General features: G+C 43.8%; 1 protein-coding gene and 1 long non-coding RNA gene across 6 annotated transcripts in view; one reads left to right on the top strand and one right to left on the bottom strand.

Moving 5' to 3' along the window:
• The window catches only part of LOC308661208 (uncharacterized protein), a 259267-nt gene that overhangs the window by 156959 nt on the left and 78316 nt on the right, over window positions 1–23992 (bottom strand). The window lies entirely within an intron of this gene.
• On the top strand, window positions 1389–4805 carry LOC308660992. Its single transcript, XR_014024859.1, has 3 exons — window positions 1389–1412; window positions 2834–2986; window positions 4136–4805. It is a non-coding gene; the product is annotated as an uncharacterized lncRNA (long non-coding RNA).

Raw genomic sequence — 23992 nt, 5'->3', positions numbered from 1 at the left:
TCTCTGAGCATGTATATGCCGCAAGTGCATTTGGAAAAAGAAAATACGAGTCTATCTGGCTTTTAAAACGTTTATTGAGATTTGTAATCTGGTATTAACCACACGGCGACCTTTTTGCAAGGAAGCGTGGTGGTGGTGGGGGGGGGGGAAAGGAGGTTGCGGGGAATGAAAAAAAAAGTCTAAATTAACTAAATTAATTAAAACATATAGGGAACGGTTGCTGGAATTGGGTATGTGTAGTTTAAGGAAGAGAAGGACGAGGGGGGACATGATAGCAGTCTTCCAATATCTCAGGGGCTGCCACAAAGAAGAGGGAGTCAAGCTATTCTCCAAAGCACCTGAAAGCAGGACAAGAAGCAACGGATGGAAACTAGTCAAGGAGAGAAGCAACCTAGAACTAAGGAGAAACTTCCTGACAGTTAGAACAACTAACCAGTGGAACAATCTGCCTCCAGAAGTGGTGAATGCTCCAACACTGGAAGTTTTTAAGAAGAGACTGGACAGCCATTTGCCTGAAATGGTATAGGGTTTCCTGCCTGAGCAGGGGGTTGGACTAGATGACCTCCAAGGTCCCTTCCACTACTACTACTACTTCTTCTTCTTCTTCTTCTTCTTCTTCTTCTTCTTCTTCTTCTTCTTCTTCTTCTTCTTATTATTATTATTATTATTATTATTATTATTATTATTATTATTATTATTATTATTATTATTATTATTATTATTATTATTATTATTCTAGAGAAGCAACCTAGGAGAAACTTCCTGACAGTTAGAACAATTAACCAGTGGAACAACCTGCCTCCAGAGGTGGTGAATGCTCCAACACTGGGAGTTTTTAAGAAGAGACAGGACAGCCATTTGCCTGAAATGGTATAGGGTTTCCTGCCTGAGCAGGGGGTTGGACTAGATGACCTCCAAGGTCCCTTCCAACTTTATATTATATTATTATTATTATTATATTATTATAAATGTGAGTTCATTTCTTCTTCACCCCCAAGAGATCCTCTTTCTTTGAGCTCAGGATAAAAGGCCGGCAATGAAACTCCTTCGTTTTTAATGCTCAGCTTTCCTTTGCTTCTCTGACAGAAGCAAAGGAAAAGGTCTTCAGAAAATTTGACGTTGAAAGAGAAATTTAAAATGGAATTTGCTGCAGTGGAAACTTTACTGCCTGGACAAACAAGCTTTACCAGAGACTAGTATAATGGCTGGGAAACAGGAAAGGAACGACGTAAGGGAAACACATGGGCAAAATTGTTATCTGGGTCTTCAGGGAAAAGCAGCTGTAAGGGAAGATAAGTAGAAAACAGGAAAGAAATTATTTTTGCTAACAAGCGGGGGCTTTTTTTCTCATAGAAGACTCAGAACGGAGTTCCGGCACCTTTTTTTGGATGGAACCTCGTAGGGTAGATAAGGTATGACATGTGTGAGTTCCGGCACCTTTTTCCTTTTACAAAAAAAGCACTGCTAACAAGTCATTAAAAAGTGTGGGGGGGGGGCAGAACTCAGACAACTGAGCATGTGCAATTAGTTGGTTAATATTAATTTAATAATTTAATTTAATAATTTAATTTGTATACCGCCCTTCTCCCGAAGGACTCAGGGCGGTGAACAGGGCAATACATAATAAAAACAGGATACAAAAATTAAAAAGTAATTAAACAACAATGCCCGTAAATAAATTAATACACATTAAAAGTTAAGACCGATTTATAAAACCCAACCCCACACCTTGCATAAATTATCTCTTAATTTTAATGTCCATGTGATGTGTGATTTAGTATGTAGCAGGAAACATGTAGGAGGCGGTCGGAAAGAGTGTAAGCTCATAGTACCTCAGCCAATGGGGAAAGGGGAGGGATGTGGCAGCCGAGACAGGGCTGTATAAAGAAAGGAATATTTTGGGTTGAAACTTTGGAGAGAACCAAGCTTTGATAGCTTCTGTCCTCGCTTATTGCAATAAACGAAACAAAAGGCCTTCGCTGTGCCTTGGCTGGTCATTGGTCAGGCGAGTTCGCTTCTGGTCACGAAGGAAAGTAGCCAGGAGCATATATAACAAGGGCCAAGTTTGAAGACCCCTGATCTTAGGGATTCTGTGGTTGGGCTGATCACTGTGTCTTGATAGGGGTATTGCTTCCTTGATTGTTAGTCTGACCTTGGAGTTAATCTATGCTGATCTGAGTGGTTTTCTTCTTCTCGAATAAATTGGATTTCTTTAAAAATGTTGTTGATGGTTCATTGGGTGTTGTCTCATTGGTCCTTTTTTTATTATGGTGAAGGTGTCATCTACGTACTTGATCCCTACTTCTGGTTCTGTTTGTGGATGTGCTATATGGCTTCTAGACGTTGCATGACGACCTCCGCTATAAGTCCTGAATCGGTTGGGTGTCCCTTTAACCTGTCAGTAGATTTGGCCATCAGCACTTCCACAAATGAGCTTAAATGGACTCTGGAAGATGGTAGAGGACAGGAAGGCCTGGAGGAAAGTTGTCCATGGGGTCACGATGGGCCACGCACAACTTCGCAACTAACAACAACAGCAACAAGATCCACAAATACAATTTACTAGAGAAGAAGAAAACAACTCGCTACACTTCCTAATCAGCAGAAACTACAGCGGATCATATTTTTCCTTCTTGTAGTAGTTTATAAAATATACAGAATATTTCATGAGGAAGTCAGGACTAAGTAGTCGTGATGGGGTGTAGCTCATAAGTGCAAAATCAGAAGGAAGGAAGGAAGAAAAGGAATAAAGAAATGGGTGGCTTGGTTACACTAGCCTCAATTCTCTTTCCTTCTCTTATGTGATGCCTTAATTTTTTCCTGATTCCTATAGTTCGTTCTGGACTTACCATAATTCAGACCGGAATCATGGTTGTTGCGTGAAGCGGTCATGGAGATGTGACTTGGCTGCTCTACTCAAACGTTGCAATCCTGCTGTCATGGTTGTTGAGCAATTTCACGGGTCATCAAGCAGACAAAGTCTCAGGTGAGGAATCTGGGGCTGTCTGAATTGGGCAGGAGAGGCCATCTGAGTGCTGCCACAGGGCATGGGCGAGTTGAGGGGGTCCTGAAGAAGCTTAGAGATGATTTGGGACACTTTGCTTGGAAACAGTATGGATCATGCAGCTTGGAGAATGGCACAAGGCTGCAAAGGCCTCTGGTCTTGGGATTAAGGCCTCATTTTTTAGTAGCAATGGTGGCACTGAGCTGAGGTCCAGTCCTGAGGTCAGTGGCAGATGGCTGAAACTGCTGAAGGCCTCAGGCTTCCACTTAAGGCCCTGCCCCAGCCCGGCATTGCTCTCAATCAGGGCTGCTTTGCATGGCCAGGCTCAGGCTTTTTCATCCCACTTTAATACCCCCACCCCAATTTATGGATAGCTTGTGCCTTGTCTGCAGACCCTCCCCCACTCCCAAAATCCCCCCATGACCATTGCCTGGGCCTCCCCCCACTTAAGATCCCTCAAGATAACTTAATGATTACAATCAGGAGTATGGGTTTACGGTCGAAGAGTGTAATGCTCAGGTGGCTCCTCACCTAACCACTGCTTCACTGAACGACCGAAATTCCAGACCGTAACTGGAGGACATCTAAGTTGAGGACATCTCTCCTACAGGTGTAGGGGCTCCATCACTGTCTCGGGTATACCGAGGACCCTCCCCTGGGCAGAGGGTGGAAGGCCTTCAAGGTCCCTTCCCAAGGCTAAGATTTTGTGATTCTCTACATGGGAAGCGGTGGCTCAGTGGGTTAGGACGTTGAGCTTGTCGATCAGAAGGTTGGCAGTTTGGCGGGTCGAATCCCGAGTGCCGCATAACAGAGTGAGCACCTGTTACTCGTCCCAGCTTCTGCCAAACCTAGCAGTTCGAAAGCAGCTAAAAATGCAAGTAGAAAAATAGGGACCACTACGGTGGGAAGGTAACAGCGTGTCGTGCGCCTTTGGCGTCTAGTCATGCCAGCCACATGACCACAGAGACGTCCTTGGACAAGCGCTGGCTCTTCGGCTTTGAAACGGAAATGAGCACCGGCCCCTAGAGTTGGAAACGACTAGCACGCATGTGTGGGGGAACCTTTACCTTTACCTTTTACATGTCTCAAAAGGAAATATTATTCTCTATTTCTTTTTCATTCTAACAACAGATAAAAGATTGTGAACAAAGATTTACCTGCAAGTCAACTATCAACAGATAACAGAAAATCAGCACAAGGCAGCAGGCGCCAGAAAGAATGACGGGTGGGAAACTCTTGGATCCTCCGTCAGACACAAGCAGCACTCCAGAAAAGCAAGAAAGAACCCATGAATGCTCAGAGTGTGGGAAATCCTTTGCTCACTACTCCCTCCTTTTGACCCACAGGAAGGTCCATGTGGGAAGTGGATCCAGTCAAGGATTGGAGTGTGAGAATTCCTTCCCTGGAAAACACATGAAAAATCTCAGACGCCCCCCCAAACTAAACCCCTATCAATGTGAGGAGTGTGGCTTACGCTTTGGTCAAAAGTCAAGCCTTCTTACACATCAGAAAATCCACACAGGAGAGAAACCCTATCAATGTCTGGAATGTGGGAGATTTTTCCGTGAAAAAGCCACCCTCAGAGACCACGAGAGAATTCACACAGGGGAGAAACCTTACAAGTGTTGGGAATGTAGGAAGAGCTTTTCTCGGAAATCAAATCTTTGGGCCCATGAGAAGATCCATGCAGGAATAAAACCTTACAAATGCTTTGAGTGTGGAAAATGTTTCACCCTGAGTTCAACTCTTTGGACTCATGAGAAAACACACAGGGGGGAGAAAAACGAAAAGTGCCTCGAATGCGGGAAATGTTTTTCCACAAAATCGAGCCTGGTGCAACATCAGAGAATTCACACTGGAGAAAAACCCTACGAATGCCCAGAATGTGAGAGAAGATTTGTAAGTTCTTGTGGACTTCAGAGGCACCAGAATAGGCACAAAGGGGAGCTACCCTATGAATGTAGGGAGTGTGGGAAAAGTTTTCTTACTCAAAGAGAGCTTCAGATTCATCAGAGAATCCACACAGGGGAGAAGCCATACAAGTGTGGGGACTGTGGGAAATGCTTTACCCAAAAACACCACCTCGTAACGCATCAGAGGCTTCACACAGGAGAGAAGCCGTACAGATGCCTAGAATGTGGGAAAAGTTTTGCTCAAAAGGGGGACCTTTGGAAACATCATAAAACCCACACGGGGGAGAATCCGCATCAATGCAACGAATGTGGAAGATTCTTTCGTACCGCATCAAACCTTTGGGGTCATGTAAAAACCCACACAGGGGTAAGAAATCACAAGTGTTTAGACTGTGGGAGAACATTTGCTCATTCATATTCCCTTAGAAAGCACAGCCGAATCCATACAGGGGAGAAGTCCCATAAATGCTCACAGTGCGATAAATGTTTTTCTCGGAAAGATTCTCTTGTGAGACATCAGCAAATCCACACTGGAGAAAAACCATACAAATGCCAGGAGTGTGGGAAATGTTTTGCCCAACCTTCATCATTTCACAGGCACACCAGAAGTCACACAGGAGAGAAGCCTTACAAGTGTGCAGTGTGTGAGAAAACTTTTCATTATAAATCAAACCTAAAAAGGCATCAGAAACTCCACAGCAAAGATAAACTCTTTCAGGTGTGAAGGATGAGGGAAACTTTTTCAAAAGTCACATCTTAAATGTTCACCAGGAACTTCACACAGTGACAGAAGGGAAATCCTACAATTGTTTGGTGTGGGGAAAATGTTTTTCCTAGCCACATTGCGTGGAGTACACAATCAAAGAAAAATGCATAACTCTGGGGAGTGTAAGGTGGTTTGGCTGACAAAGCAGCAGCATTGATAACTCACCAGAGTGAAAAAGAAAAGTGTTACAAGCGTTGGGGAGTGTAGATTATGGTTTGCAAAATGAAGCTAGTCCTCAATGTACGATTGCCATTCGGAATAGATTCCCAGTCATCAGTTTATACAGTTGTACGTTGTGGCACCCATTTGACCGGATCAGATTTTATGACATTTTTGTGGTCAATAAGCAATAAGTGGGACGCGGTGGCTCAGTGGGTTAGGACGCTGAGCTTGTCGATCAGAAGGTCGGCAGTTTGGCGGGTCGAATCCTGAGTGCCGCGTAATAGAGTGAGCGCCTGTTACTCATCCCAGCTTCTGCCAACCTAGCAGTTCGAAAGCGCGTAAAAAATGCAAGTAGAAAAATAGGGACCACTACGGTGGGAAGGTAACAGCGTTCCGTGCGCCTTTGGCGTCTAGTCATGCCGGCCACATGACCACAGAGACGTCCTCGGACAAGCGCTGGCTCTTCGGCTTTGAAGCAGAGATGAGCACCAGCCCCTAGAGTTGGAAATGACTAGCACGCATGTGCGGGGGAACCTTTACCTTTACCTTTACCTAAGCAATAAGCAATCCTAAGTATAAAGCCATTTTTCCAAATTTGTATTTTCTGACCCACCCCCACCCCAAAAAAGGGAAAATGGCAAGTTGTGATCTGATGGCTGGAAAATGATGGAACTTGTTGCAAAAGCCATCTGGTTCCCAAGCGCTCATAACTGGGGGGGGGGGACACAACGACAACATTTTACCCTGTCAAGAACTGGTTTATGGGCCATCAATGCTTGCTGTAAGTTGAGGACCACCTGTAATGAAACCTTGAAGCATTTGCTAAAGGGGGTCATTGTATAAAATGCTTAGAAAGTTGTAAAATACTGATTTCATTGTGACCTCTGGAGTACTCGAAAGGATCCACAAGAGCAGGGGTGTCAAACTCAATTTCATTGAGGGCCGCATCAGCATTGCATTTGCCCTCAGGGGGCCGAGTGGGTATGGCCAGGGTGGGTGTGGCTAGAGTGCATATGGCCTACTGGGTGGGCATGGCCAGCTCTACATCATTCGCATCAAGGGTGCCTATGGGGGCCTGGGCAGGAGTGGGACAGATCTGAGGGTCTCTGGCAGGAGGGTCTCTGGGCCAGGGCCAAGGCAGTAGGGGCCGTTCCCTCACTGTTTCCAGGATGGCTTCGTGGGCCGCATGAAACCACTTTGCGGGCCGGATCCGGCCCCCGGGCCTTGTGTTTGACATGTCTGGAATAAAGAATAGAATAGAATAAGGAATAGAATAAAATAGAATATGGAAAATAGAGTAGAATAGAATAAGAATGGAATAGAATGGAATAGAATAGAATAGAATAGAATAGAATAGAATAGAATAGAATAGAATAGAATAGAATAGAATAGAATAGAATAGAATAGAATAGAATAGGGAATAGAATAGAATAAGGAATGGAATGGAATAGAATAGAATATAGGAATGAAGAATTAGAATAGAAAATAGAATAGAATAGAATAGAATAGAATAGAATAGAATAGAATAGAATAGAATAGAATAGAATAGAATAGAATAGAGGAATGAAGAATAGAATAGAATAGAATAGAATAGAATAGAATAGAATAGAATAGAATAGAATAGAACAGAATAGAATAGGAGGAATGAAGAATCGAATCGAAATTGTCTATTTGGTGTGTGGGAAATATTTTCCTGGAATGTCTACCTGGGTCTGCAGGTAAAAATGCCCGGAAGAGAAACTCTACAGGTGCTCGGACTACTGTACACACTTTCCGGTTGACAAACCGCATCAGAGCTTGGTGTGTGGAAAATCTGTTCCTTGAAATGAGACAATGGTTGTCGTACATCTTTGAGTCCCCACAGAGAGAAAGCCTAGAAATCTTTGTAGCCTAGAAAACATTTTATCCTGAAATTGTTTCAAAAAACAGAGGGTCATAATTGTGGTAAAGTGAAGAAGAAGAAAAAAAAAACAACTCCCTGACACGAGTGTTACTCAATAAAGCTTGGGATCTTTTTAATTTAAATTACATTTAGATTCTTTTATGGATATTTTAATTATCCTTTTACTGTGATATTATTGTTCAGATACCACGTCAGTCGGGAACCAATTACTCTATTTGCCATAAAGATATCACTTCAAATAGTCTCAGTTTGATACAATGTTTTTGTGGGACTCATTAGCTTCACGAAACGAGTCCTACATTAGGTCATCTCTTGCCGCTGAGCGTTGGGTAATTGACTGTTCCTCTGTTCCCTATGAAATGGCGTCTCATCCGCAGGCCAACAGAGCATAACTTCCTAGCTGTGTTGGTTTGGAAGTGATCTTTCCTCTCTTGTTCCCATAGAAATATCCTTTATGACATAGTTGCCGATGTGCCCAGAAGCTGGAATCTCCCCGACTCCTATTGGATACTTCAGGGGGCTTTTGGTAACTTCCCACCCCCTCCCAGCTCAGGGCTGGGGCCCCTGTGAGCACCTTGATCTGGACACCACAGAGACGCCTTGTACCCTGATGCTTGTCAGGTCTTATGGAGGCTCTTTCCCTTCACAGATTTTAGGCTCTTTGGGAAGAAGGTCCAGTCCTCAGCGGTGTGGAAGGTCAAGACAAACTAGGAAAAAGATCCCGTTGTGCCGGTTTCATGATGCCAATTCCTCCATTCCCCCTTGTGCAGGGGTAGGCCACTGTGGCTCTTTCATGACTCGTGGACTTCAACTCCCAGAATGCCTGAGCCAGCCATGGTGGCTCAGGCATTCTGGGAGTTGAAGTCCACAAGTCATCAAAGAGCCACAGTGGACTACCCCTGCTGTTGTGCATTTGTGAGCATTCAGCTCCTTCTGCCAACAAAGGGGTTTAATTATTCTTGGTCCGTCCTGTGGGGGATTCCCTGCCGCCTTCCCCTCCCAGCTCAAGTGAGAGTGGCTGAGTCCCCCTTTCAGCCAAAAACTCAGGCACAACTGGAGAGAGCGAGAGCACCATAAGGTTTCAGTACAGGCAGCCATCAACCTGCATCCATTTGAAGTTACCACAGACCCCCCCCAAGAAATACTTTATGACCGGAATCCATAATGGGTCATCAGCCTGCAAACATTTGAAGTTACAACAGACTCCACCCCCCAAAAGGTATATTTATGACCTGGATCCATGATGGACAGAGATTTGCTTCAGGAGGAAAGTGGAGGAAACGCCCCCCCCAAGGTGTGGTTTGTTGAATCACGAGTGTGTTAGGCACATGTAGGGAGCCACCAATGTCCATCCAAATCCCCAGCACATTTTTCCTAAAGTTCATCCAAAATCTACACCTTTGAATTCAACCCTGGAAGTTCGAAGTGTCCAGCAAGGGAGGGTGGAGTCAACAGAACCAAGATGGCAGCTGTTTTGAAGGGCATCCCATACACAGCTAAAAAGCAGCAGAGCTTTGACTGCAGAGCGTGGCACAATCGTGACTCCATTTTGACTTTTTTGGAACTCCCTGAAAACATCCCTCTTGTTTATTTTGAACAATAATTTTAATAAGGATTGTATTGACAGATCAAAGAAAGAAACTTAATACAAATATCTGTGTGTGAATAGATGAAAAAGAGGATGTGATAAAAAGAAAACCCGCCAAAGACTTCCGGTGGCGCCGCGGCGCCGAAGACAGCCGTTTTCGGGCTGTCCACTCCGCAGCTGTGTTTATCCACCGAAAACAGCGCCGATCAGCTGTTTAGGTGGATTTGAAGCCCCCTCCTCGGGAGAAGAGGAGGGGGTGAGGCCCCAGGTAGGGGTTGAGCTCTCCGGGGCCGCCTGAGCTGAAAGTTTGGGCGGCTGAAGGATTGAGCCCCCCCGAAGCCTGGGTTGCTCCGAGCTGCTCAGTGTCTCTGCTCCGGGATTTTTGGAGCAGAGCCAGGCGTCAGCGACCACCCCTGCCACAAGGAAAGACTTTTGAGTAATAAGGAGCAGGCAGAGCGGTACAGGAGGTCAAGGTGAAGTGGATTTTTATTTTTACTCCCTAGCTCAATGGACTTTATAGCTTTAAAGTGAAAGTACGCAACAAGTGAAAGTGGGGAAAGATGGCGGCTAAATCTTCCTCTAAAGTTCTTCGGAGTGCGGGAACTTCCCCGGTGCAACAGACATCGTTGCAAACTTTGCTTCCTCCTGCACCTCCTGTGGCATTGACGCTTAAGGTCTTACAAGATGCCTTTGCAAAGCAATCCCAGGTAATGTCAGAAATGATGGATGATAAGAATTGGAGTTGATAAAGCCGTTAAAGGAACTGTTCCAGACAATTCAGAGAGGGGGAAAGGTGCCTCCGTCTTGGAGAACTGCTTTTATCTCTTTGATTCCGAAGGAAGATCAAGATGCTACTCAAGTAAAAAACTATAGACCGATATCACTTTTAAATACAGATTACAAGATATTTGCTAAGGTGTTGGCTAACAGATTGATGAGGGTTCTGCAACAGGTGATTCATGGGGATCAAACTGGGTTTATTAGTGGTAGGCAAATGAAAAATAATGTGAGGCATATAGTTGATGTGATAGAGTTTTTGGAAAGGAACAACCAGATCCCTGCGGCGCTAATTTTTCTAGATGCTGAAAAAGCTTTTGATCAATTGAATTGGCAATTTTTGATGAAAGTTTTAGATAAAATGAATTTTGGGGATAAATTTTTGCAACCAATTAGGGCATTATATCAAAAACAAACTGCCCGAATAATAGTTAACAATAGTTTGACTGAAGCATGTAATATTGAGAAGGGCACAAGGCAAGGGTGTCCGTTATCGCCTTTATTATTTGTGTTAACATTAGAGATATTATTGGTAAAAATACGGAATTCGGAAAAAATTAAGGGTATACAAATTAGAGATCAGGATTATAGATTGAGAGCGTTCGCAGATGATCTGGTTGTTACGGTGACCCAGCCGGAGAACTCTGTTGTGGACCTGATGGAGATAATAATGCAATATGGGAAGGTTTCTGGATTTAAAGTTAATGCACAAAAAACTAAAATTCTGGCCAAAAATATGACAGTATCGCAAAAGGCCCTTTTAGAAGGATTAACTGGATTTGAGATTGCTAAAAGGGTCAAATATTTGGGGGTGTTTTTGTCACCCTCTAATACAAAGTTATATAAAAATAATTATGAAAAATTATGGGGAAAAATTCAAAAAGAAATGGAGAGTTGGGAAAAATTGCAATTGTCTTTGCTGGGAAGAATCGCAGCAGTGAAAATGAATGTCCTGCCTAAATTTCTATTTTTATTTCAAATGATACCGGTTCTTAAAAAAGATTCTAATTTGGAAGAATGGCAACGGGGTATCAATAAATTTGTTTGGGCAGGGAAAAGGCCACGAGTTAAACTTAAGATTATGCAGGATACTCGTGAAAGAGGTGGTCTCAAAATGCCTAATTTTAAATTATATTATGAAGCTGCTGCGTTATCAGGAATAAGTGATTGGATTAATTTGACACAAGAGAGATTATTAAATCTTGAGGGCCACGACTTGTTATTTGGCTGGCATGCATATTTGTTGTATGATAAGAAGGTAGATAATGTATTTAAAGTGCATATTTTAAGACAGGCATTGTTGAGAGTTTGGAAGAAGTATAGACATAAGTTAGACTGCAAGATGCCGTTGTGGGCAATTCCAAAACACGCAATAGAAAACATAAATGTTGGTTTCAAACATGATGTGACTACGTATAAGGAGATTTTAAGCTTGGAAAGAAGTGTCTGGTGTTTAAAGCCGTATAACCTCTTGCGAGATGAGAAGATTGTTCAAACTTGGTTTCAATATACTCAGTTACGGGCCAGGTGGAAAGAAGATCAGAAAACTGGTTTTGCAATGACTGATGAAAATTTGATAAAGCAAATTAGAAATCAGGGTCCAGCACATATCAAACGAATATATCTTGCATTGATAGAAATTGACTCAGAAACAGAACTTGTTAAAGATTGTATGATAAAATGGGCCCAGAATATCCAAGAAGTTATTACAATGGACACGTGGGAAAAGATCTGGGTGAGGAACGTAAAATTTACACAAGCTCAAAACCTAAGAGAGAACTTTTATAAAATGTTTTATAGATGGCATTTAGATCCTAAAAAGCTTGCAAGTATGTATCCGAATTATCAGCCAAAATGCTGGAGGTGTGGTGGCGAAGATGCAACATATTTTCACATATGGTGGACCTGCAAAAAGGTTAAGGCTTTTTGGATAAAAATTTGGTGGAATATGCAGAAGATCTTCAAGCAAAGGATAAAGTTTTGTCCGCAATTGTTTTTGTTGGGTATAATTACAGATGCTACTGTTGTGGACACTAAGTTGATGTTGAATTTAATTACAGCAGCAAGACTTTTAATAGGTCAATATTGGAAGAAGGAGGAATTGCCAACTATAGAAGAATGGACTTTAAAGGTTTCTGACCTGGCGGAAATGGCAAAGATTTCGGCTTATTTGAAAGATCATTCGCAAGAACGTTATATTATGGAGTGGAAAAAGTGGATTGAATATATCCAGAACAAATATGGGACTAAAAAGTTTCATTTAGCATTTGAATAAGTCTTCCTTTCTTTTTTCCTTTTTTTTTCTTTTTATATGTAATCTTTTTATATGTAATCAAAGTTATCTTATCTGAGCTAGAGAGTGATAGATTTAAGAATTTATGGTTGGTAGCATATGGATGTTTATGATTGTTCTTTGTTTTTATACCTTGTACTTAGCTCTGGGAAGTCGGGGGGGGGGGTAGGGAGGGATAGGTAGGGGTGGGGGGAGGGGGGATTGTTAAAGATAAAATGTATTCTAAAACTTTTCAATAAAAAAAAAGAAAGAAAACCCGCCAAAAAAGATAGTAGGAAAAAGAAACTTGTGATCTTTATCCTCAGCCAGCATATATTCAACATCAATATTTTATTGCTAAATAAGCAACCGGATGCATCCTAATTCCACCCTCCCCCCACCCTTTTCTCCTCTCTGAATCTTCAGTTCTCCTCACTGATCCACAAACGGCTAGTAAGAATTAACAAAAATCTCTGGGTGCCTTGATTTAGGAGTGCAAGCAATTTATGACTTGAAATCCATTCCAAATTGTGGCCATAACTTTAGGACTACCTGTACTCTGCAAAACATTATACATATTCCCCACACATTTATAACTCTTTTGTGTAATCACTCTGGCAAGTTACTAATGCGGATCTGTGAGGAAACCATCCTCGCACTCCCAACACTTACACACTTTTGCCTCATTGTGTACTCTCTCCTAGTATTTGAGGTTGCTTCACTAGAAAAAATATTTTCCCCACATCAAATATTTGTAGGTTTTCCCTTCTGGGTCTGTGTGATGTTCCTGGTAAACGTTAAGATGTGACTGTTGAAAAAAAATGTTCACTGAGGAGATTTATCTCTGCTATGGATTGTCTGGTGCATTTTTAGCTTTGATTTACAATGAAATTTTTTCTCGCACTCTGCACACTTATAAGGCTGCTCTCCTATGTGACGTCTAGTGTGCATGTGAAGTGTGGATGAATGGGCAAAACGTTTCCCACACTCCAGGCATTTGTATGGGTTTTCTCCAGTGTGGATTCGCTGATGCTTCACAAGAGTATCTTTCCGAGAAAAACATTTATCACACTCTGAGCATTTATGGGGCTTCTCTCCTGTATGGATTTGGCTGTGACGTTTAAGGTGAGATGAAACAGCAAATGCTCTCCCGCAGTCTAAACATTTGTAGTTTTTTTCCCCTGTGTGAATTTTCTGTCCTGTGTGGATCCTCTGATGGATTCTAAGGCCTTGTTTTTGGGAAAAGCATTTCCCACACACCAGACATTTGTATGGTTTTTCTCCAGTGTGGATTCGCTGATGGTTCACAAGAGTATCATTCCTTGAAAAACATTTATCACACACTGAGCATTTGTAAGGTTTTTCTCCTGTATGGATTCGGCTGTGACTTATAAGAGAAGATGAATGAGCAAATGCTTTCCCACAGTCTAAACATTTGAAGTTTTTTTCCTCTGTGTGAATTTTCACATGGCTTTTAAGGGCTGATGCAGTGCTATAAAATCTTCCACATTCGTTGCATTGATGTGGCTTCTCCCCCATGTGGGTTTTATGATGTGCCCAAAGGCCTCCCTTATGTCCAAAACATTTTCCACATTCTAAGCATCTGTACGGCTTCTCTCCGGTGTGGAACCTCTGATGCCTTACAAGGTGGTGTTTTTGGGTAAAGCATTTTCCACACTCCACACATTTGAATGGCTTCTCCCCTGTGTGGATTCTCTTGTGAATCTGAAGATGGGCTGGTGTAATAAAACTTTTCCCACATTCTATACATTTATAGGGTAGCTCTCCTTTGTGCCATTTCTGGTGTGTCTGAAGTTCACAAGAAAACATAAATCGTCTCTCACATTCTGGGCATTCATAGGGTTTTTCTCCAGTGTGAAGTCTCTGATGTCGCCTCAGCTGTGATTTCTTGGGAAAACATTTCCCACATTCCAGGCACTTTTCCTTTTTCTCCTCTCTGTGCGTTTTCTCATGACTCCGAAGACCTGAACTCTGGGTGAAACATTTCCCACACTCATAGCATTTGTACAATTTTATTCCCACATGAATCTTCTCATGGGACCAAAGACCTGAGTTCTGAGAAAAGCTCTTCCCACATTGCCAACACTTGTAAGGTTTCTCCCCTGTGTGAATTCTCTCGTGGATTTTGAGGGTGGCTTTTTTACAGAAAAATTTACCACATTCAAGACACTGATAAGGTTTCTCTGCAGTGTGGATTTTCTGATGTCTAAGAAGTTGTGACTTTTGAGCAAAGCATATGTCACATTCTATACATTTATAGGGATTTTGGCTGGGGTGGCTTCTGAGATCTTTGGTGTCTGTTCCAGAGAATGATTTCTCACCCTCCAATCCTTGACTGGATTCGTTTCCCACATGCACCTTCCTGTGGGTCAAAAGGAGGGACCTGCGAGCAAAGGATTTCCCACACTCTGAGCATTCATTACTTCTTTCATGGTTTTCTGGAGTGCTGCCTGTGTCTGACGGGGGATCTAAGAGTTTCCCAGGCTCCATCCTGTGTTTCTGTTGACGGTTAGCTTGTAGATAAATCTTTGGAAACGATATTTTATTTCTGTGAAAAAAAATAGAAATGAATAATATTTCCTTTTGAGAAAAGTAGAGAATCACAGGCTACTCATCTTGAAAGGGACCGTGAAGCTCTTCCAGTCTGACCCTCTGCAGTACACCCCAGATCAAATCTCCACTGATTTTGTCCCCCCACATCTCTCAGATGCAACCTCTTCTGCTCTTCATTGTCTCTACCTTTTCCTCCTTGGCTCTTGTCCTACGACAAAGTGAAATAGAAGCTCCGAAGCTAGAGGTACTCCTCAATTTATGAATACAATTGGGGCTGCAATCTCGGTTGTTCAGTGAAGCAATAGTAGTCAAGTGGGAGGTCACGTGGCCACTTCACTCCCCAAACATAATTCCAGAGTCCTGGTTGGGGTCATTAAATGATCTTGAGTGTTCTTAAGTGGAGGGAGCCCCGGCCAATGGCTGTGGGGGTTTCTCAGGGCTGGGGAGGGCCTGGAGATAAGGCACACAGGCCACCCATGAATTGGGAGGCTATTGAAGTGGAATTCAAAGGTGCAGCCATTCCTGGAAGCCTGACCGCCCAGGCTCGGGCATGCAAAGCATTGCTGATTAACAACAACGCTGGAGCTGGGCCTTAAATGGAAGCCTGGGGCCTTCAGCAGATTCAGCCAGCTCCCACTGCCTCCAGGCCTGGACCTCAGCCCAGCCACTACCCTGTCACTGAGAAATGGCGGCCTAATCCCTAGACTGGAGGCCTTTGCAACCTTGGGCCATTCTCCAAGCCGCCTGTTCCATACTGTTGCTAAGTAACGTGTCCCAAAGCATGACCCACTCAAGTCGAATGTGGCCTGTGCCAGGACTCACAGGGCCTCTCCTGCCCACTTCAGACAACCCTTATCTGGAACCTCGTCTACTTGCGAAGTAGCTTAACAACCACAAAAATGAATGCAGGATTGCAGTCGTTGAGCTAAGCGGTCATAGGATATCTCACTTAATGACCACTTCTCTCAGAGGCGGAGATTCTGGACTGAACTGTGGTCATAATATAAGGAGTACCTAGAGGGAATGACGCTAAATTAAGGCACTGCATAAGGAAAAGAAGAGGCACCATGGACCGGTGCCGTGGAAAGAGGTTATTCCGTGGCCCGGAGGGGTATGTTTTTGCGTGCTTCCTGCATCCGGCAGACAGGGCTTGGCTTGTTTGTGTGGCCCGGTTTCTGGCAATCTGTGGCCTGTGCCAGCCCAGAGACTGGGGGCTGGGAAACCCTGGGGCAGGAGTAGGCAACCTTGGTTCTTTTATGATTCGTGGACTTCAAGTCCCAGAATTCCTGAGCCAGCATAGTTCAGCTTCGAAACTCTCCCTTTCCCCTCACCATGGCTGGCTCAGGAATTCTGGGAGTTGAAGTCCAGGAGTCATGAAAGAGCCAAGGTAGCCTACCCCTGCCCTGGGGTAAGCAACACATTTCTTATGCCCTTTTCTTTTTCTGATTTTTACATCATGGTGGCTTGACCCTCACCTCTTTGCCACCCATTTTATAGATTTTATAACACACTACAAAAAGGGGGGAAATGGATACGGAAAATTAGAGACCCATCAGCCTGACAGCAACACTTGGGAAGATCCTGGAAAAAATAATCAAGCAAGGAATCTGTGAACATTTAGAAACCGGCAAAGCTCTTACCAGAAGGCAACATGGGTTTGTCAAAAGCAGATCACGCCTGTTCTGTCCCAGCCTATGTACATCCTTGCTAAATGCACAAGGACAAAACCCCTTTTGACAAGTAGGATGGACACTCAGAAGAAAACAAAAGCCCTTTTAATATTGATAACAAACCTGCCAAATGGTCCATAAAAAAGGCAACAAAACACAATCCAAATGGAGAAAATTGTCCACACGAAACACAATGCAAAACAGAAAAATTATTCACTGGCAATACCAACAGAACACGATCCCATGAAGTACTTTGCAATGGTTGCCTTCAGCAACCAGCACCGCCCACACATGCCCTTTTTCTAATTCAGTCCTCAAAGCGTGGCTTCTCAATGCCTTCTCCCCCTCCCCCGGAGTCGCCCCATTGCCTCCCTCTGGCCTACTCTCCTGGTCTGTCTTCATTTGCAGGCGTCTCATGTCCTCCAGTTGTGCATCCTCCGAGTCTGACCCAGCCTCCCCATACAGCTGCTTCTCATCCTGAGCATGAGTGGAAGGGCCAGGCTCCTCACTGGAATATAAATCTTGGAGCTCATCAGAGCCTTCCTTTGACTCCGATGGCTCCCCAGTTCCCCCCCTCTCCTCCTCCTCAGATTGCCTGGACTCAGCTGCCTGGATCATAGGCTGGCATGGAATCACAACAATGCCAGACAAAATTTACTGCATTCTTTGACAAAGTGACTAAAATACTGAACAGCATAATTCTGTAGTCCTAATATACCTTGACTTCAGTAAGGCATGTGACAAAGTAGGCCACAAACCACTTCTTCATAAGGTAAAAAAATGTTGAATAGACAGTGTCACTAGATGGATTCAGAACTCGCTGACCAACAGCACCCAACACGTAGTCCTTAACAGAATTATGTTATGCCTTAATCCAGCACCTTGGGAGCAAAACCCAATTTTTCTACATTGCTGTTTTCTCAAATAAACTTTTAAAAAATATATGATTATTCTCCAAACCAAGAGTTAACCAACATTACCTTAAAGGTAAAGGTTCCCCCGCACATGCGTGCTAGTCGTTTCCGACTCTAGGGGCCGGTGCTCATCTCCGTTTCAAAGCCGAAGAGCCAGCGCTTTTCCGAGGACGTCTCCGTAGTCATGTGGCCGACATGACTAGACGCCAAAGGCGCACGGAACGCTGTTACCTTCCCAACGTAGTGGTCCCTATTTTTCTACTTGCATTTTTACGTGCTTTCGAACTGCTAGGTTGGCAGAAGCTGGGACGAGTAACAGGCGCTCACTCTGTTACGTGGCACTCGGGATTCAACCTGCCAAACTGCCGACCTTCTGATCGACAAGCTCAGCGTCTTAACCCACTGAGCCACACCCAATTCCAGCAACCGTTCCTTATGTTTTAGCCTCCAGTCCCCTAATCAACTTTGTTGCTCTTCTCTGTACTCTTTCCAGTCTCAACGTCTTTTTTACATTGTGGTGACCAAAACAGGATGCAGTATTCCACGTGCGGCCTTACCAAGGCATTGTAAAGTGGTATTAATATTTTATGTGATTCTCTCCATTAATACAGCCTAGCACTGTGATGGCTTTTTTTGGCAGCTGCAGCACACAGCTGGCTCATATTTAAGTGATTGTCCAATAGGAATCGAAAATCCCGCTCAGTTGACCTTCCGTGTAGCCCAGGACTGGACCTTCTTCCCAAAGAGCCTTAAATCCGTGAAGGGAAAGAGCCTCCATAAGACCAGACAAGCATCAAGCAACCAGGTGCCTCTGGAGAAACCAGGTGTCCTGATAAATGTGCTCACGCAGGGTGAGGGCGGGAAGATGCCAGGAGCCCCCTGAAGTAGTCAATAAAATTCGGGCAGATCCCAGCTTCTGAGCACATCAGCCATTAGAATAGAATGAAGGCTATTGCTAAGCACATTGATTTGTGCTTTATTTATTATTTATTTATTTATTATTTGGATTTATATACCGCCCCTCTCCCGAAGGACTCGGGGCGGTGTACAGGGCAATTAAATTAGATTGTAAGCCGCCCTGAGTCTTCGGAGAAGGGCGGGATATAAATGGGATTAAAAAAAAATTACACTTCATTCAGAAGGGATTCAGACCCCCTTCGCTTTTGTCAATTTCATTAGGCTGCAGCCATCCAAGCTAACTAAGACTGAGAGAGCATTTGCAAGGAGGAATGGCACAAAATCCCCCAATCCAGGGGATCAACCATGACTCTAACCCCGATGAGTTAGCAGCGTCAAGTCATCCCGTCCCGCACTCCAGGTACACAAAGCTTGTTGCGTCACACCCCACAAACACTCGATGATGCCAAAGGTGCTTCCACAAAGCCCTGAGTGAAGGCTCTGAATACTTTTGCCAGTGTGATATTTCAGTTTTTTCTTTCAAACAATTTACAGACGTTTCTAAAATACGCTTTTCACTTTGTCATTATGGGGCACTGAGTGTAGATTAATGACAAAAAAGAATTTCAACAACTGCAGAATCAGACTGCTGCATAACAAAATTGACAAATTGAAGGGGGGCTGAATATTTTCTGAATGCACTGTATGTCCTAAGAACGGTGTGGTTCATTGAATCATGAGTGTGTTAGGCACCTGTAGGGAGCCACCAATGGCCCACCCTTAACAGTCTAATTCCCCAGGACAATTTTCCTAAAGTTCATCCAAAATCTTCAACTTTGAATTCAACCCTGGAAGTTCGAAGTGTCCAGCGAGGGAGTCAAAAGAACCAAGATGGCGGCTGTTTTGAAGGGCATCACATACACAGCTAAAAAGCAGCAGGTGTGGCACAATCTGACTCCCATCTTGGCTTTTTTGGAACTCCCTGAAAACAGCTCTCTTGATTATTTTGAACAATAATTTTATTAAGGATTATATTCACAGATCAAAGGAAGAAATCTAATACAAATATCTCTGTGTGAATATATAAAAAAGAGGACGTGATAAAAAGAAAACCCTCCAAAAAAGACAATAGGAAAAAGAAACTTTCAATCTTTATCCTCAGCCAACATATATTCAACATCAATATTTTATCGCTAAATAAGCAACCGGATGCATCCTAATTCCACCCTCCCCCCACCCACCCCCATTTTCTCCTCAGCTGAATCATCAGTTCTCCTCACTGATCCACAAACGGCTAGTAAGAATTAACAAAAATCCCTGGGTGCCTTGATTTAGGACTGTAAGCAGTTTATGACTGGAAATTCATTCCAAGCTGTGGCCCAAACTTTAGAACTACCTATACTCTGCATACCTATACTGTAGCCAAGAAATTAAAAGACGCTTGCTCCTGGGGAGGAAAGCCATGGCAAATCTAGACAGCACACTAAAAAGCAGAGACATCACCCTGTCAACAAAAGTGCGTATAGTCAAGGCTATGGTCTTCCCAGTTGCAACGTATGGCAGTGAAAGTTGGACCATAAGAAAGGCTGAGCGCCAAAGAATTGAGGCCTTTGAACTGTGGTGCTGGAGAAGACTCCTGCGAGTCCCTTGGACCGCAAGGCGATCAAACCGGTCAGTCCTAGAGGAGATCAATCCTGACTGCTCTTTAGAAGGCCAGATCCTGAAGCTAAAACTCAAGTACTTTGGCCACCTAATGAGAAGGAAGGACTCACTGGAGAAGAGCCTAATGCTGGGAAAGATCGAGGGCAATAGAAGAAGGGGACGACAGAGAATGAGGTGGCTGGATGGAGTCACTGAAGCAGTAGGCGTGAGCTTAAATGGACTCCAGAAGATGGTAGAGGACAGGAAGGCCTGGAGGAATGTTGTCCATAGGGTCGCGATGGGTCGGACACGACTTCGCAGCTAACAACAACAACAACATACTCTGCAAAACATTAAACATACTCCCCACAAATTTATAACTCTTCTGTGCAATCCCTCTGGCAAGTTACCAATGAGGCTTTGTGAGGAAAACATCCTCACACTCCCAACACTTACACTCTTTTGCCTCGTTGTGTACTCTCTCCTAGTATTTGAGGTTTCTTCACTAATAAAAATATTTTCCCCACATCAATCATATCTAGGTTTTCCCTGCTGGGACTGTGTCATGTTCCTGGTAAACGTTAAGATGTGACTGTTGAGAAAAAGTGTTCACAACTGAGATTTATCTCTGCTATGGACTTTCTGGTGCATTTTTAGCTTTGATTTACAATGATTTTTTTTCTCACACACTACAAACTTATAAGGCTGTTCTCCTGTGTGACTTCTGGTGTGCATGCGAAGTGTTGAAGAATGGGGAAAACATTTCCCACACTCCAGACATTTATATGGTTTTTCTCCAGTGTGGATTCGCTGATGGTTCACAAGAGTATCATTCCTTGAAAAACATTTATCACACTCTGAGCATTTGTACGGTTTCTCTCCTGTATGGATTCGGCTGTGACTTATAAGGGAACATGAATGAGCAAATGCTTTCCCGCAGTCTAAACATTTGAAGTTTTTTTCCCCAGTGTGAATTTTCACATGGCTTTTAAGGGCTGATGCAGTGCTATAAAATCTTCCACATTCGTTGCATTGATGTGGCTTCTCCCCCGTGTGGGTTTTATGATGTGCCCAAAGGCCTCCCTTCTGTCCAAAACATTTTCCACATTCTAAGCATCTGTACGGCTTCTCTCCGGTGTGGAACCTCTGATGCCTTACAAGGTGGTGTTTTTGGGTAAAGCATTTTCCACACTCCACACATTTGAATGGCTTCTCCCCTGTGTGGATTCTCTTGTGAATCTGAAGACGGGCTGGTGTAATAAAACTTTTCCCACATTCTATACATTTATAGGGTAGCTCTCCTTTGTGCCATTTCTGGTGTGTCTGAAGTTCACAAGAAAACATAAATCGTCTCTCACATTCTGGGCATTCAAAGGGTTTTTCTCCAGTGTGAAGTCTCTGATGTCGTCTCAGGTGTGATTTAGTGGAAAAACATTTCCCACATTCGAGGCACTTTTCGTTTTTCTCCCCTCTGTGCGTTTTCTCATGCCTCCAAAAACCTGATCTATAGGTGAAACATTTTCCACACTCATAGCATTTGTACGATTTTATTCCCACATGAATCTTCTCATGGGACGAAAGATTTGAGTTCTGAGAAAAGCTCTTCCCATATTGCCAACACTTGTAAGGTTTCTCCCCTGTGTGAATTCTCTCGTGGATTTTGAGGGTGGCTTTTTTACAGAAAAAATTACCACATTCAAGACACTGATAAGGTTTGTCTGCAGTGTGGATTTTCTGATGTCTTAGAAGTTGTGACTTTTGAGCAAAGCATATGTCACATTCTATACATTTATAGGGACTTTGGCTGGGGTGGCTTCTGAGATCTTTGGTGTCTGTTCCAGAGAAGGATTTCTCACCCTCCAATCCTTGACTGGATTCGTTTCCCCCATGCACTTTCCTGTGGGTCAAAAGGAGGGACCTGCGAGCAAAGGATTTCCCACACTCTGAGCATTCATTACTTCTTTCGTGGTTTTCTGGAGTGCTGCCTGTGTCTGACGGGGGATCTAAGAGTTTCCCAGGCTCCATCCTGTATTTCTGTTGACGGTTAGCTTGTAGATAAATCTTTGGAAACGATACTTTATTTCTGTGGAAAAAAAATAGAAATGAATAATATTTCCTTTTGAGAAAAGTAGAGAATCACAGGCTACTCATCTTGAAAGGGACCGTGAAGCTCTTCCAGTCTGACCCTCTGCAGTACACCCCAGATCAAATCTCCACTGATTTTGTCCCCCCCACATCTCTCAGATGCAACCTCTTCTGCTCTTCATTGTCTCTACCTTTTCCTCCTTGGCTCTTGTCCTACGACAAAGTGAAACAGAAGCTCCGAAGCTAGAGGTACTCCTCAATTTATGAATACAATTGGGGCTGCAATCTCGGTTGTTCAGTGAAGCAATAGTAGTCAAGTGGGAGGTCACGTGGCCACTTCACTCCCCAAACATAATTCCAGATTCCTGGTTGGGGTCATTAAATGATCTTGAGTGTTCTTAAGTGGAGGGAGCCCCGGCCAATGGCTGTGGGGAGGGCCTGGAGATGAGGCACAGGCCACCCATGAATTGGGGGGGCTATTGAAGTGGAATTCAAAGGTGCAGCCATTCCTGGAAGCCTGACCGCCCAGACTCGGGCATGCAAACCAGCACTGATTGACAATAATGCTGGAGCTGGGCCTTAAATGGAAGCCTGGGGCCTTCAGCAGATTAAGCCAGCTCCCACTGACTCCAGGCCTGGACCTCAGCCCAGCCACTACCCTGTCACTGAGAAATGGGGGCCTAATCCACAGAGTGCAGGCCTTTGGAACCTTGGGCCATTCTCCAAGCTGCCTGTTCCATACTGTTGCTAAGCAACATGTCCCAAAGCATCTCTGAGCTTCCCCAGGACCCCCGCAAGTCGAATGTGGCCTGTGCCAGGACTCACAGGGCCTCTCCTGCCCACTTCTGACAACCCTTATCTGGAACCTCATCTACTTGTGAAGTAGCTTAACAACCACAAAAATGAATGCAGGATTGTAGTTGTTGAGCAAAGTGGTCACAGGATATCTCATTTAATGACCACTTGTTTCAGATGCTGAGATTCCGGACTGAACTGTGGTAATAATATAAGGAGTACCTAGAGGGAATCCCGCTAAATTAAGGCACTACATAAGGAAAAGAAGAGGCACCATGGACCGGTGCCGTGGAGAGGTTATTCCGTGGCCCAAAGGGGTATGGTTTTGCATGCTTCCTGCATCCGGCAGACAGGGCTTGGCTTGTTTGTGCAGCCCAGTTTCTGGCAATCTGTGGCCTGTGCCAGCCCAGAGACTGGGGGCTGGGAAACCCTGGGGTAGGGGTAGGCAACCTTGGTTCTTTTATGATTCGTGGACTTCAACTCCCAGAATTCCTGAGCCAGCATGGCTCAGCTTCGAAACTCTCCCTTTCCCCTCAGCATGGCTGGCTCAGGAATTCTGGGAGTTGAAGTCCACGAGTCATGAAAGAGCCAAGGTTGCCTACCCCTGCCCTGGGGTAAGCAACACATTTCTTATGCCTTCTTTTTCTGATTTTTACATCATGGTGGCTTGACCCTCACTTCTTTGCCACCCATTTAATAGATTTTATAACATACTACAAAAATGGGGGAAATGGATACAGAACATTATAGACTCATCAGCCTGACAGCAATACTTGGGAAGATCCTGTAAAAATGATGTGATTATATATAAAAAAAATTAAGTTTGGAAAGTGATGTATGGTACTTGAAGCTGTATAATATATTAAGAGAAGGAAAGATTGCATAAACATGGTTTTAATATGGAAATTTAAAGCCCAGCTGGAAAGAAGAATAGAAAATTGGTTTTTAATGATTGATGTAAATTTGTTTTGTCTGTAATTGTTTTTATTGGGTATTTTTATTGACACTATTGTTGTGGATATCAAGTGGAT

Source organism: Vipera berus (assembly GCF_964194415.1).
Source record: "Vipera berus genome assembly, chromosome: 2".
Classification (NCBI taxonomy): Eukaryota; Metazoa; Chordata; class Lepidosauria; order Squamata; family Viperidae; genus Vipera; species Vipera berus.
The sequence above is the reverse complement of the archived record's forward strand: the minus strand, read 5'-3'. Positions and strand labels throughout refer to the sequence as shown.